Below are 15,622 nucleotides of genomic sequence, written 5' to 3'. Positions count from 1 at the left end.
TTATTGCTGTGCGGTGCCCGAAGCAGAAGCAGTTCGCAAGTGCCGGTCGGCCAACTCCCGAAATTTTTGTTTTCGAGTTTCAGAATCGAAGTCTTAAACTAAAAGCCAAGTACCCCATTGGGGAAACTTTTTCTTGCTCTAAACCAATGTCAGTAAAAGTAAATAATTGCATTACTTGTGGAAAGCAAATACCTCATAAAGATTTTCATTTGTACTGTATTCATTGCCTAGACCCAGACCATGACATACCTCGCTCTTGGTTTTATACCTTATTTAAACCACAAACTATCCGTCGTCTGTATATTTTTGCTGCAAAATATTTTGGTGCTCTGTTCAATTATCTTGATATGTCTTTGGTAAGCCATCGGACTACTGACATTTTGAAAAAACGCAAAGATAAAGACAGAGACAGGCCGCCTAGGTCCAAAGTTGCCGATGATGCTTCTCCTAAGCCAGTCGCCAGTTCACTGGTACTCAGTGAGGCACTTTCGCAGCCCCTGATACCCGCTACTTCAGATTCGCAGGCCTCTACTGAGACCCATTCGGAGTCCGGTATGCCAAGAGATGCTTCAATTGTGGAACCAGCGGATGTTTCTACCTTGGATGGGTCCAGAGCCACTGTGCAGGCACCGGCTTCTGAGGGTGTATTCAGGCCTTTTGACTTGCGAATTAAACCAACGCCATCTTCTTCTTCAAGGCCTAAAACACGAACCATGCCTAGAAAATTGACGCCCAGACCGCATGGTCAGACCTCTATGCCTAAAAAACAAATAAGAATGGCTGAAGACCTTGTTACTTTAATCAGGGGAAGCCAGCCTTCCCCCTCTAAAAGATCTAGGACTGAGTTTGCTTATGATACTTCTGACCAGGATTCTGACTTTCTGTTTCCTCTGATGACCAGGATTTACCTTGTCTACTTATGAGGATTCTGATGCTGAGGACTCTATTCCCTCTGCTCCCCCCCCCCAGAGGATTTCTCCTTTAGTGAAACCTTGCATACTCTCAAGGAGCATTTTCACTGGGAAAGTCAGGATTTCTCTGATTCTAAAAAGAGGCTTAGGGATTTCTTACTCCTGCCCCAGCACAGGCCTTTAGCCATACCTCCTGTACTAGACATTGTTGATGATGCCTTTTCGGACTGTAGCTTGGCCCCTGATTCTTTACCTCCTGCTCCCAGAAAACCTGATAGATATTACAGGGTCCCTGACTCTCACAAGTTCCTTTTTAAAAGTCCTACTGCGGATCCTGAGACCATTTCCCAGGGACACAAGAGCATTAAAGCTACTACTGCCAAAAATTCTACTCCCCCTGATAGAGATTCCAGGGCGCTGCATAGATGGGGTAAAAAGGTATACACTTCTGCAACTTTGGCCATTAGGGCCTTAAACTCTCAGTTTCATATGTTAAAGTATCAGCAGCATATTATTGGATTGCTTAAACCGAAAATTATGGTGATTTCTGATTGTGCTGAAAATAAGGATTTACAGGAGTTACTGCACTCAGCTGAACAAGTTGGAAAGCATACTTTGCAATGTGGTTTTGATTCACTAGAGGCATCTTGCAGGGCTGCTGTGACTGGGTCTGTACTTAGAGGGCATGCTTGGCTTAAGGAGCAATCCTTGCCAGATCATGTTAAAGTAAAATTACTGGATGCTCCCTTAAATCAGGACCGCCTGTTTGGCAACAAGGCAGAAGTTGTTCTTAAAAAGATGGAGGAAAAAGCTAAATCTATACAAACTGTTAAAGATTTTTTACAAGTGCAACCTCTCTAAGGTTTAGTAGGCATTGGCCTTCCAAGAATTGTTACTTTCCTGCTTCTTCCAGACATTCTCAGTCCAAACCCAGATCCAGTCCCAGAGTATGTACAGGACCAAGCAGTGGGGAGCTTCCACTTCTAAATCTGGGAGTAATAAAACTCCCCCTATGGTAAACTGTCTCAATGACTTCTTTTTAAAACTTCCAAGCACTTCTCAACTGATTGCCCCCTTGGGGGGAAAGATTGCTCTTCATGCAAAGAACTGGGAACTCATTACCCAGGGCAAATGGGTTTTAAATATAGTGTCCCAGGGATACAGATTTCACTTCCACATGTTACCAACACCAAGCGAGTGGCCATATCTACCCTCAAGTCAGTGGGAAGAGGCCCAAAAGTAAGTACTTTTCTCTCTTAAGCATGGGGACTATTCAGTTGGTACCAGAAAAGGAAAAGGGACAAGGTTTCTACTCAAGACTTTTCCTAGTACCCAGAAAAGGCAATGCATGGCATCCTATCCTGGACCTGTCTACTCTAAACACCTTTTTGGTGATTCCAAGATTCAAGATGCTGACTCTTCACCAGTTGCTCCCTATGCCAGGCAAAGACGCCTGGTTGGCAACACTAGATTTAAAGGAAGCATACCTGCACATCCCAATCAGGAAATTTTGCAGAAGATTCCTGCGCTTCAAAGCAGGCTACACGCACTATCAGTTCTCTGCGTTGCCCTTTGGCTTATCTACTGCACCCAGGGTATTCACAAAGTGCCTAGCTCCAGTTATTGCATTTTGCAGGCAAAGAAATATTCAAATATACCCATACCCGAACGATTGTCTAATTCAAGCAGAAAGCCAGGGCATACTTTTAAATCATCTGGCATTTGTACAAAGGGTGCTAACTTGTCTGGGGTACACCATAAACAAAAAGAAATCACACCTGGTACCCTGTCAACAAATTATATTCCTGGGAGCAAGTTTGAATACAACTTCCCAGATGGCTTTCCTCACGCCAGAGAAACAAATTCATTTGACAACCTGTTTCAAACATGTGGCCCCAAAAAAACCCTGCTATATCTGCAAGGCAAATGCTACAAGCTTTGGGGTTTATGGCCTCCTGCATTCTTTCTTCTAATTCCATATGCAAGACTGCATATGAGGAAACTGCAATGGTATCTAAAAAGCCTATGGTGTCAACATTCTCAGGATCTAGAAGCAATGATTCCTATCATACCTTGCCTATGCCTAGAGTTCCTTTGGTGGGCAGAGGCCTGACACCAAAGCAAGGGACTACCATTCACACTACCCCCTGCCACCCAAATCCTAACAGACACATCAGACTATGCATGGGGGCCTCGCCTGGCAGGGAGGTGCATTCAGGGCAAATGGAACCCAAGTCAAATGCACCTGCATATCAATCCAAAAGAAATGTTGGCTGTACAGAATGCTCTGACAGCCTTCCAGGACCACATTCATCCAGGACAATTAATGGTAAAGATGGACAGCACCACTGTTATGTGGTACATAAGCAGGGGGGCACAAATTCTTACCCCCTCTGCAGACTAGCCATGGCATTGTGGAACATAGGCCTGAGCTACCAAGTGCATCTACAAGCTCAATTCCTGCCAGGAAAACTAAATACAGTGCAGATGAACTAAGCAGAAAGCTCATGGACGCACACAAGTGGAAACTGGTACCAAGGATTTTCAACATGTTGACAAGCAAATGGAGGAGGCCAGATATAGACCTGTTTGCCTCCCCCAGAACCATCAATTGGACAAATTTTGCACAAGGACTCCATACAAACAAGCTTGGAAAGTGGATGCTCTGTCCTTCAGCTGGAAAAAACTTTGTTTATGCCTTTCCTCCTCTGCCTCTGCTCTCCAAAGTACTACTAAAGATCAAGCAAGACAAACAAAGGATGATTTTGATTGCACCAGACTGGCCATGCCAACACTGGTGTACCCCTTTTTGCGCAGTGTGTCACCGTTGGCCCCATGGCACCTGCCTCAGGCTACTACCCTATTGTCTCAGCAGGAGAACCAGATTCTGCACCCTCTGCTTCAAATACTGAACCTAGCAGCCTGGCTAATTACCTAATCTCTCCTTTGCCATCCCTCAGTAAACCAGTGATGGACATCATTTTAGAGGCAAGGAGGCCTAGCACTAGAAAATCTTATGCTGATAAATGGAAAAGATTCTTTGCCTGAAACCAGTCTCAAGGGATGAGCACAGCAGTGCCCAATTTACCTCAGATTTTACAATACTTAACTGAGATGCTTCACAAGGGCTTGTCTTTCTCTTCCATCAAAATTCACACCTCAGCCGTTTCAGCTCATTATAACACAGAACCCTCCCCTCTTCTCTCATCCACTGCTCAAGCAGTTCCTCAGAGGGGCCAAAAATTTACGACCATCCAGGAGAGCTCCAACCCAGCCTGGGACCTTAACTTTGTATTGGAGAAACTCACTTTTCCTCCTTTTGAGCCAGCTGCTACTGCAGACTTAAAATTCCTTTCTTGGAAAACAGCTTTCCTTTTAGCAATCACTTCAGCAAGAGGGGTATCTGAATTACAGGCCCTTAAGGCAGTGGAGCCTTTCATCATCTTTCATGCAGACAGGGTGTCCCTCAGAACCAATACATCCTTCATGCCCAAGGTGGTATCCAGTGTGGCCCTTAATCAGTCCATTCATTTGCCAACCTTTTTTTCCTAATCCACAGAACAAAGGGGAATGGATACTGCAGTCCTTAGATGTGCACAGACAACTTAGATTGTACTTGGACAGGATTAAACCTCAAAGGAAATCTGAACAACTGCTGGTGGCATTTGCTGCAGGGGCAGAGGGGAAGGCCATTTCAAAGCAAACCATTTCTAAATGGATAGGCCATTGCATTCATTTCTGCTACAAACACCATGGAAAACCTATCCCACAGGGGATCAGACCCCACTCAACCAGGGCTGCATCTACCTCTACAGCCTTTCTCAGAGGCATCCCTACCAGGGACATCCTAGAAACTGCTACCTGGAGTTCTGTACATACTTTTACTAAGCATTACCATCTGCCAATTATTTCTAAATCCAGAGCTGGCTTTGCCACTGCAGTCTTGCAGGGCCTTATAGCTGGTCCTAAGGCTATCTAAATTCCTTCTCCCGTCCTTAGCTTTGGGAATCTACCCAAATGTGATGACTGCAACAGTGAAACACGAAGAACATAGTACAGTTGTGTACACTTACCATAAATGTAGATGTTTGAGTGTATTCACTGCTGCAGGTCCTGGTTACCCTTCCTCCAGCCCCCTTACTTCTTTAGATTATACCTCTACTGTCCTTTACTATGCTCAAAAGCTTTTTGGTGTATTTGCTTTTTTGTTGGACGTATAACCTTATATATTTATAGATTTAATTGCTTTCCATTGGGGGGCACCTGACATCTGGGGCAAGAAAAACTGATGTAATGGCATCGGCTGCATGTTTTATACCCCTGATGACCTGATGTCATGGAAGAAGGGACAGCAACTGACGCCGGACCCAAGACTTTGTTAATCAGGCCGACTGAGGGCTACTGCAGGCAGATAACCCAAATGTGATGACCGCAGCAGTGAATGCACTTGAACATCTACATTTATGGTAAATGTACACAACTGTACTTTCCTGATCTTTATTTAATTGCAAATTATATGTACAGGTTTTATATTCCAGTTAAACCATTTGCTGCTCAGTTCAGTGTTTCTTCCTTTTTTCACAATACCTCTGTTCAGCTGTAAGATATTGTATTCTCTCAAAAACTATTGACTGTCATTCTTGGAACCATCCAGTTGTCTGCCATATCTGGCCAACATTGTAAAAGATGGTGGATAGCATATCAAGCACAGTGCCCATATCGTTTATCCAAAGTCCCTTTAAATGCCTCCTCTTGATTCCATCCCTCCAGGTGAGGCTGCATCCATGTGACTGCATTGTTCTCTTCATGTAAAATCACCTTTTCATCCATCTTTTCAACTCTTGCTGCTGTAAACATGCATCACTTAACTGAATTTAGCTATTAACTATTGTCTTAATTTATTTTGCATTTATCAGAGTAACAGCTTGCAGCACCACAAGATGTAATAACCAAACCTGCAGTTTTGAATACCTTGGCATCGTTTGACAGTTTTTTTACACACACACACACACACACACACACACACACACACACTGTAAATATCACCTACTTTCAATGATGGCTTCCTGCCTTGGCTCAGACTACCTTGCATATGGCCCATTCTCACTGTGGCTTCCACCTTCACCCTAATATTTGAAACCTGTTCACAAGGATTGCTAATAACCCTGCCTTAGACAAATGTTCTCAGTACCTTCAAGGTAATAGTAGCACGTTGCCTGTTATGCACCTGCAAACTATATCCAAGTGTCTGCTGAATACATTTTTGAGACTAATGTGGGGTATAAGGTTACTGCCTGGCTTCCTTTCCACAATACAGTCTCTATTAGGGCAGTTGTGTCCTGCAGGGAAAAAAAATAAAAAAAATAGTAGATGTCCTGATATTTTGGTAGAAAAATATTTCAAAACCTTTCTTTAATAAGTGCATAAAACAATCATTTTGTATCTGAAACCATTAAATATGATATGGAACAAGATCAGCAACTTAAATGCTTTGAGAAAAGCTTTATTTTGGCAAGAAAGGTAAGTTCAGTTCTTTGCAATGGCAAAAAAAACAAACAAAAAATGGTTTGTCCAGCAAAATCTTATGTTTTGACAAAGAATGTGTCCCACTTTGGACATTTGAAAATGTGGCAGACTTGTGGGAATCTGTACTGCCACCACTCCATTTTACACTGGATGGTTATTTCAGTTTTATTAAGTCTGAAGAAGCGTTCATGCTTGAACGCGAAAGCGCTGACTTTTTGGAATAAACTTTGTGGAATAGAGAGATTTTGTGCTTACATCGGGGTGTCACCCCTTGAATTCGTTTTCTGCCATTGGACTATTTTCTCTTTGGGGTGCTTTATCCTTGCAATTGCTGGTTTTATAACCATGTATTTTCCCAATTTTCAAGTAAGGGTCTGCTAGCCTTCCAAGGCTCTGTCTCTGGACATTTGCTAAGTTTTGTTTTTCTTGTTCTTGTTCTATGGAATGGGCTGCCATCCCCAGTACAACCTAACAATTCTGCTGCATTCTTCCAGAGGTCCCCTAAATGTTTTTAAGAAGAGTTTGATCTTCTTGAACCCATAGTGAGGTTCTGTTTTTATTTTTTATATATATGTATGTATAAACGTTAAGTACTGGACTGTTAAATACTGTTGATTTACTTTGCTGTTTGTGCTTGTTATGGCTTTCAGTAGCAGGATATCATTAAGTAAATTGATCCAACCCTGTCATACTTTAGAAACACCCCCCCCCCCCAAACACACTTTGTTTCCCCTGATCTGTCCTTCTGCAGGGGTGCTTTCTCACAGTGCTGGTGACTGCCTTTTCTGCATGTTGTACGTCTTTTTTTCCAGAAAATGTTTCTCAACACTGCTGTATATCATTTTCCTGCATCATCCTGCATCTACCAACATTTTCAGACTACTGACTCATACTAAATTGTAACCAGACCCTGTTCTATTTTATTGATTGATGCAGTGTTTATATTTCGATTTCTTTGCCAATGTACACTGATCCTAAGCTGTTGAGACTGACACTAGTACCGAGTGCCACTCACCATACCTAATCGTGACCAGTATCTGTATAGCACAATCCTGTTATGGTTACTACTTTTTATCTGATATGGCAGTTTGCAAAATAAATGTCTTTTATATTCTAGTTTGTCATTATTTTTGTAAACTGTAGTTATATGAATTGAATCCTGCTCTGCTGAGCTCATTCTGTGCTAACAATTTAAATAATGGTTCTGTTTGCAATACAAATATGTTTGTGAAGTGGAAAAAAATAGCACCACACCCTGAAGCTTCAGCTCTTGTCAGAGTTGTGCACTCTTTTCCTGCATTGATATGTCTGCAGGGCATGTGTCATTTCCTTCCACCCTCCTTGCATCTTGGTATAACCAGTCTGTCTGGCTTTATGTTTATCTGTCAAATTTGTAGTGCCTCAATTTCTGCTCACTTATTTCCAAGATGTTCTCATTTCGTCTTAAGGTACAATGAGCATACTTCCTCAAAGATTTCTTTTTTAATCCTGATAGAAAATCACACTGATATTTTATATGACTTCCGTTATTTGATTGTATGACTTTCATTGCTTTTACTACTACGTCAAAACTTTTATTTTATTTATTTTTTAAAATTTTCATCACTGTAATTTTGTATTTCTGCACGAACACCAAGTTTAATTGTATTCTTTTCTGTAGTCTGTATTTTATATTTTCTTCCGGACTCAAATTGATTCCATTTTTTTGTTGAAGGGATTACTCTACAGTTTCTTTTGAAGAGATTACACACTTTTGAGTTTAAGTACCATATGTCAGATGGTTCACTAACAGTGACATTAGTTTTGATTTGCTTTCTTTTGAGCATCATGTACTTAGAAATGAACATGAGCTCAGAACAATGATTCCTAGATATGATTTTTATACAAATCTGTACACATTATGTATGAGTTTTGGGGGTTGTCGCGTTTAAACTGGTAGTGCTTGCCTAATGTATGTATATCATTTGAAGGCTAAAGTCGTAAAGTTAAATGTAATTTATTGGACAGTGTCTTGATATGGTATTGCTGAGTAAAGTAAGATGTTTGCTTTACAAACTGAGATTTCTGCAGAGATTTGGATGAAGAACTATTTCTGAGTTGTTTGATGCAGTGTCAAGATGCATGTTGATTCATTGTGGTTAAGTATGGGGAGCAATCTAAAACATGACAAGCCCATATCCAAGCAAGTCTTACTAGTACTATATTGTATTTTTGTAATGGTAGGTTGTATAGATGTAAGCTTGTTGTCTACTAATTCATACACATTTAACTCTACTAGCATGGATTTTCTCTGAGCACAACACCTATATTCATTTAGCAGGATAAATACAGGAGAAGTCATTCTGGGGCAGCAAGCCTGAACAGCTGAATGCCACATTACTTTATGACTGCAGGGTAAGTGATTTCTGCATTGCCAAAGCATCCAGAGTGAAGGCCAAGGGCCAAGTCTGAGTGTTTGAAAGAGAGTACAACACAAGAAGCTACATGTAAAGAGGTGTACAAGTACATGCAAGTGTGCATCTGTATATAAGAGTAGGGCATTAGACGCACTGCAAGCATCATGCGCTCCTCGAGCGAGAGAGAAAAATTTGCTTGAGACTCATGGCTGTGGAAATCTAGAGCTCTCTCAGTAGGAAATTTTACCTGATATATGTAGCTGTTGACACAACAAGATATTGAAATGCGTGATAAAACGTACCAAAGATCTGCTGTAGATTTAGTTCTTTGTCTGATGCTCATCCACAACCTTGTCACATCATGTGCCAATGCAGTAATCTACATGTAGAATGCGTTATGTACCATAATGTTAGGAAAGACAGCTGACACTTTGGCAGTAGGAATCCCAGTAAAGACTTGTTCCTATGCTTCACATGAAAGCTTGGCAGAATTTTTTCCCCTCAACATTCTAATGCCTCCTTTTTGGTGCAGTAGAAGTTTCCAGGTTTGGGCACCATTTCCAGCTCTTGTCTAAGAGATAATAATGAAGTCTCTATTATAAAATGGAATAGGAAAAATATCGAATGCTCTAATGAGCGAAAATGCCGAAACTCAAAGTCCTTATTGTGGGGGACTTCGCCCCCTACACCCCCTGCTAAATATAATATTCCAACTCAGAGATTGCACCACAGTGAGGAAAGGGCAAATATTCCACTTTTCACTTTACTAAAACCTCAGTAATGGACCCTCAGGTTTCGGCAGTTTCGCTCATTAGAGCGTTCGACATTCTTCCTATTTGATTTCATGATATAGACCCTAATAATGTGAGATCATGTTAATAGTGACAATAATGTATTCACTAGTTAAAAAATCAATTTGAAAGCGGATAGAAGGGAGGGAACCCAGCCTTCTGCCTGTATGATGCCCCACAGGATTAAGGTTAAGGCAACCTCAATAATCCTAATGTTACTTGCAATGAAACCAGTTAAAATACTACCACTATACTCTCTGCTACCCTTTCTGCTTGTCCCATATCTTCTTACAGCCTATGACTGTAATACATACCCAGGTTTCCACTACCCTAAAGGCCAAACAGCCACCTATATAGCTACACACAAGGTTGAACACTTAATACATCCCCTCTCATCTAACTCCTTACTTACTAGGTGTCAGCATCCCATTAGAACAAGATATGCCAACCCTAAAACCAAAAGATACCAAAGTCTATTCATTAAAATCTGGAAGCTCACAATCCGATTACAGTGCAACCTGAAAATGGATGGTGATATCCACCCAAATCCTGGCTCATCCTCATCCACTGGCTCTTGGTCCTTTAAATGTCACACTACTACACAAATCTTAGACAACCCCCAAACTCACTTTTGATCAGTCACCTAAATATCAGAAGTGTAAACAATAAGATTCAACACCTACATGCCCTCTTAGATGCTCTTTCCCCAGACATACTATGTCTGACTGAAACTTGGCTAAAACCTTCTACTTCAGATAATGACAAAACAAATCTTCCAGGACACACCACGAGAACACTGAAGTCTTCTAAAATACGTGCTTTATTCCAATCGATAAAAGGATGTATAAGCGCTTTCACATGCGTCTTGCATGCTTCTTCAGATACAATTCAAAGCTTTCAACCTAACGGTTTATATACATCTCATTGTTAACAGTTATCCAAATCATTAAAACAATTAAACTGTTGAACCATAATTAACCAATTAATTAAGATCTACTCTACACATCGTTTAAAGCTATGCATTTCATTTCATTCACTTTACAGGGATAGGTAAAGATAAACTTATCGGGAATAATAACATCCCACATTAAATATGAGGACAAAAATAACGTTGTCTTAACATTCCATAATTCATAGTTACTTATACATATCTCATTAAGACCATTTCAATGCTTGTAAACCTCAGAACAAGTTGCATTTTCCTACATGTTCTACTTCTAAGGGCGTGCACACACGCTCAGGATGTAAGGCACTGTTGCTACAGTGTAATTCATCTTAACATCTACAAAATAGGCAGCTACGAGCAAGTTACATTTTCCTCATATTCTACTTCTAGAGGCGTGCACATACGCTCTTGATGTATGGCACTGTCGCTGCTGAAAGCGTCGTACCTGAGATGTTAATGTTACAGTATAATTCATCTTGACATCTGCAAAATAAGCAGCGATCCAATTTATTCTCAGAAAATCTTCCGATACCTACTATGTGTCATTCTATACCCCCTAATAAATATATTAGGTTCAACAATAAATAAATATAAAGACATAATTAAAGAATATATAATAAAGAATAAAGAATGAGAAACAAACATATAGGAAGCACGAGCCTCTTGTTTACAAAACACTACCCATTTCCTGTTATCATTCCATGCCCTTGTATGGTCATCATAATCTAAAGAATCCCTTATGACAAATAACAAATGATAAAAAATAATAAAAAAAATAATAAAAAATGATATGAAAAATATATAATATATATCTATTAAAATCTTAAAAATCTAAATTTTAAACCAGTTTCTAATAAAATTGGAAACTGAATTCATTTAATACTAATTTCTCTACGCTATATGTCATGAATTAAACCTTAGCATATATCTATAAATCTTATCAAATGCATCTTTTATGTAAATTTCATTCTACAAATGCATTTTCTGTAAGAATTCTACCTCTAAATAAAATTCATTAAGTGTACATAAATACTTTTTTGTACACTGTATAATAGAATCACAGTCATATATACTAATCCTATATCCTTCAAATAAAGCATGTTTTTCATGGACAGTGGCAAATTTCAATAACTCAGAAAAACACTCTAGGTTCTATATAATGAAAAAACAAAGTGAAACATCTTTAAGAAGAACTCAATTGATAGTAATTTAATAATTTAAGGTGCCAGTAAATCATTATATTTCCATATATGTGTCTATTACTAATTCCTACATCCCTTAACCACAAATCAATTTCAATATATTATCATAACAATTAACTATACATGGAGACAGTTGCAGAAATGTATAAAAAACATGTGCATAAAAGTCTTATAGCCCATTCTAATGAGCCTGGTTTGATTAGTGTGTATAATATTTATAGTACATATTGGTCTTAGACCGATATTTATGAAATGGACAAAATAAATTTATTTACTTTCTTGAACAGTCATACCTAGGCATCCATCTATTCTAAAAATGGTTTCACTGTTATATAATTATTGATCCCAGGATCTCTATGGGCCCCTGATCTGAAAATCCATTCCATTTCCAACTTTGCTAAAGCATTGTTATTATCACCCAACGTGGGACTATTATGTAAAGTTTGTAAAACTCTAAATTTAAAATGATGTGTAGGGTGAGAACTAATGTGTTTGGCTAGAGCATTCAGCTCATGCTGTTTCCTGATATCGTATATATGATTATATATACGTTGTCTCTATTTTCTTTTAGTCAGACCAATATAAAATGCTGGACATGAGTCACAGTTGGCCATATATATCAAATTGCTGGTATCACAACTAGTTCTCATCCTAGGTGTATATTTAAAGTATGCATTTGGATGTGTATATTCTTCTTGATCCGTAATATATCTACACATACTGCATTTATCACATGGATATGTCCCAGGGGTCATGTGATCAACATCTCTCGTATATATATTCTTCTGTAAATTAAGTGAAAACATTGTTTTCAAATTATCAGCGGTACGGAACACAAACCCTGGTCTATCACCTACTATAGTCCTAGTTTCATCTACTACAGTTAAAATGTTCCAATGTTTATTCACTACTTCTTTGATAGCATTAATATCATTGGTGTATTTCAAGATCACGCTGATCTTGGTGGTCTGTCTACTTGGCATCATAGGTCTACGATCACTATACCTATTATACTTTTTCTTCACTATCGATTTGTGTTCTTGAGTACCTCTTCCAGTATTTCCTTGGGGAATAATTCTATTTCTTATACCTTGTACCAAATTAATATCATACCCTCTCTCTACAAATAGACTTTCCATTCTATCTGCTTCAATGCTTAATAAAGCTGGATTCTTGCATATTCTTGTTAATCTCCAAAATTGTCCACTTATTATGCCTGAGAACATATACCTAGGATGCATACTAGTATATTCAAGAATAGTATTTCTCCAACAGCTTTTCCTATATAGCTTCGACATTAGTTTATTGTTAATGTCATAGTATAAAGTTATATCTAGAAAGCTTATCTCTTCATATGAGTACTCATAGGTAAACTTTAGGAATTGCGTTGTTCCTTCCAAGTAATTTACAAATTCTTTTATTTCATCAACAGTACCATCCCACATTAATAGCACATCATCTACAAACCGTTTGTATATTTTTATTTTACTCATCCAAGGGCTGTTAAATACATGTTTTAATTCCCAGCTGTATAGTACTAAATTTGCGTATGAATTATGCATGGGGTGCCCATGGCGACACCCCATGTTTGCAAATAATACCTATTGTTAAACATAAATGCATTACAACTCAACACTGTCTCTAGTAATTGACCAACTAAGATCTGTCTATCTCTACTTCAGATAATGAAATTATACCACCAGGCTATAACATCCTAAGGCTTGATCGAACCAATAGAAAGGGAGGAGGGGTAGCTGTTCTGTACAAATCCATGCTTGAAGTGTCCAATAATGCCCTGCAAACATCCCTGTTTGGCAATGTTGAAATTCTGATCACTAAGCTCCACATTAATAACAACAAATGTATAAATCTCATCTGTGTGTATATTCCCCCCGGCAATAACATAAATACCCTCAAAGATGTCCTACATCAGTTATCCAGTAACTACCCCCAAGAAACCATTGTACTTGGGGACTTCAACATAGACTGGAACATATGTTCCTCAGAACTCCCCACTCTCCACATAAACCTTTATGGATTTTCACAGGTCGTATCCTCCCCCACTAGGATCAGTAAACCCAACAATAAAGTAAGTATTCTGGATTGGATTCTTGTTAACACCCATCCCCTCAAATACAAGAGAGGAACAATAAGAATTTCAACTGCATGAATTTCCAAAATGAACTCCGATCTTGCAATGGTCAGTTCTGAAACAATCACCACTTGAAGAAGCAGTAAATTACTTTAATACCAAATTCCTATCTATCCTTGACACCCATGCACCAGCACGGACTATTAGAACCAAAAAGTTGCTCCTTGGCTCTCAAAATAAAACAGACAAAAAATGCTACTTAGAAATAGGGCTTGGGCCACTTCGCGGACCACAAAAATCCCCGTAGATTAACTTGGATACAGACAGCTAAGAAATGAAGCAAAAATATCCACCACATTAGACAAGAAAAACTATTACTGTCATCTACAAGAAAAACACCAAAACAATCCACAAATGTGTTGGGTAGGTATAAACCAAACTCCTTAGTCCAGGACAATCCTCCACTCCTGCCCCCTTGGATTCTAACCAAAAACCATTAGAAGAATTTGCCAATACCTTTAACAGCTTCTTTACAACAACCATCCAGAACCTAGCTAACCAGTTACCCCCCAGATGCCCATATTCTCCAGCCACTACACCCAGCTCCCAACTCTTCTTTACGTTCAAACCAGTTTGCACATCTTTTGTCCGAAAATTACTTAAACTAAAGCCTACCGCCCTGCCGGCTGATCTACTCCCTGCAGAATATCTACAAAAAGCTGTAGATGCTATAGCATACCCCATTACTATCCTGATCAGTAAAATTATAACTGAAGCGTCCACCCCCCCCTATCTGGAAGATATCCCGTGTCATCCCACTCCATAAAGGGGGCAACTCTGCTGACCTGTCAGACTATTGAACCATAGCTGTTCTGTCACCCTTGGCTAAAATTATGGAAAAATGCATCCATAATCAACTCCTGAACTATTTTATCCATAGTAATATTCTAGCCAGCACCCAACATGGCTTTAGACCATTCCATAGTACAACCTCAGTCCTCCTGTCCTTCTCTAATGTCATTAACCAACACTGAAACAATAATAAACTTTCCTCTGCTATCTTTCTCGATCTTCTGAAAGCCTTATATATGGTAAACCACCAAATACTCATAAACATTTTGAAAGCCATCTCCCTAGAGGACCAGCCCATCCCTTGGTTTCAGTCCTGTCTCAGTGGTAGACAACAGGCTGAAACCTTATGCTTGTGGACAATCAAATTTAACTGTTGAACTAATAGCTTGTAACTCAGAAATATGGATAGAATTATGGGTACCAAGAAGAGTATTCAGAGGATAAAAAAAAAAAAAAGTCTTCTAGAGCTCACTGTCAGAAGAGGAGGTAGGAGCATCTTTTTCAGGCTGAAACTTTGGTCTGAAGGAGGGGACCATGGATCTGTTTCATATTCTGAGCTGGAAATTACTTCAAAGTATTTTGACACTTGCAAACAAGAGCAGAATTAAGGGTATTGAGGTAATTATGCATTTTATTATTTAACTGTAGAAATTGTTTAAAAAAACTTTCCCACTATTGCCCCGCATTAAGGATATTTGGCCTTGTACTGTATTAAGTACATTAATAAAGAAATTACCCTAACCCATGTTAAATTAATAAAAGCCCTTTTGATAGGTTATGTGATTTTTTTTGACATCCAGATGCCTTCTCTCATTCAGGAGAGGCAAAACATTAGGTGGCTTGTTTTAATCATAAGAACAAAACCCATTTTAAGTATTTACATCAAACTATGATGAATGGCGGGAG

The sequence above is a fragment of the Protopterus annectens genome, chromosome 1.part0 (assembly GCF_019279795.1).
Source record: "Protopterus annectens isolate FY-2018-M chromosome 1.part0, PAN1.0, whole genome shotgun sequence".
In the NCBI taxonomy this organism is placed as follows: Eukaryota; Metazoa; Chordata; order Ceratodontiformes; family Protopteridae; genus Protopterus; species Protopterus annectens.
The sequence above is the reverse complement of the archived record's forward strand: the minus strand, read 5'-3'. Positions refer to the sequence as shown.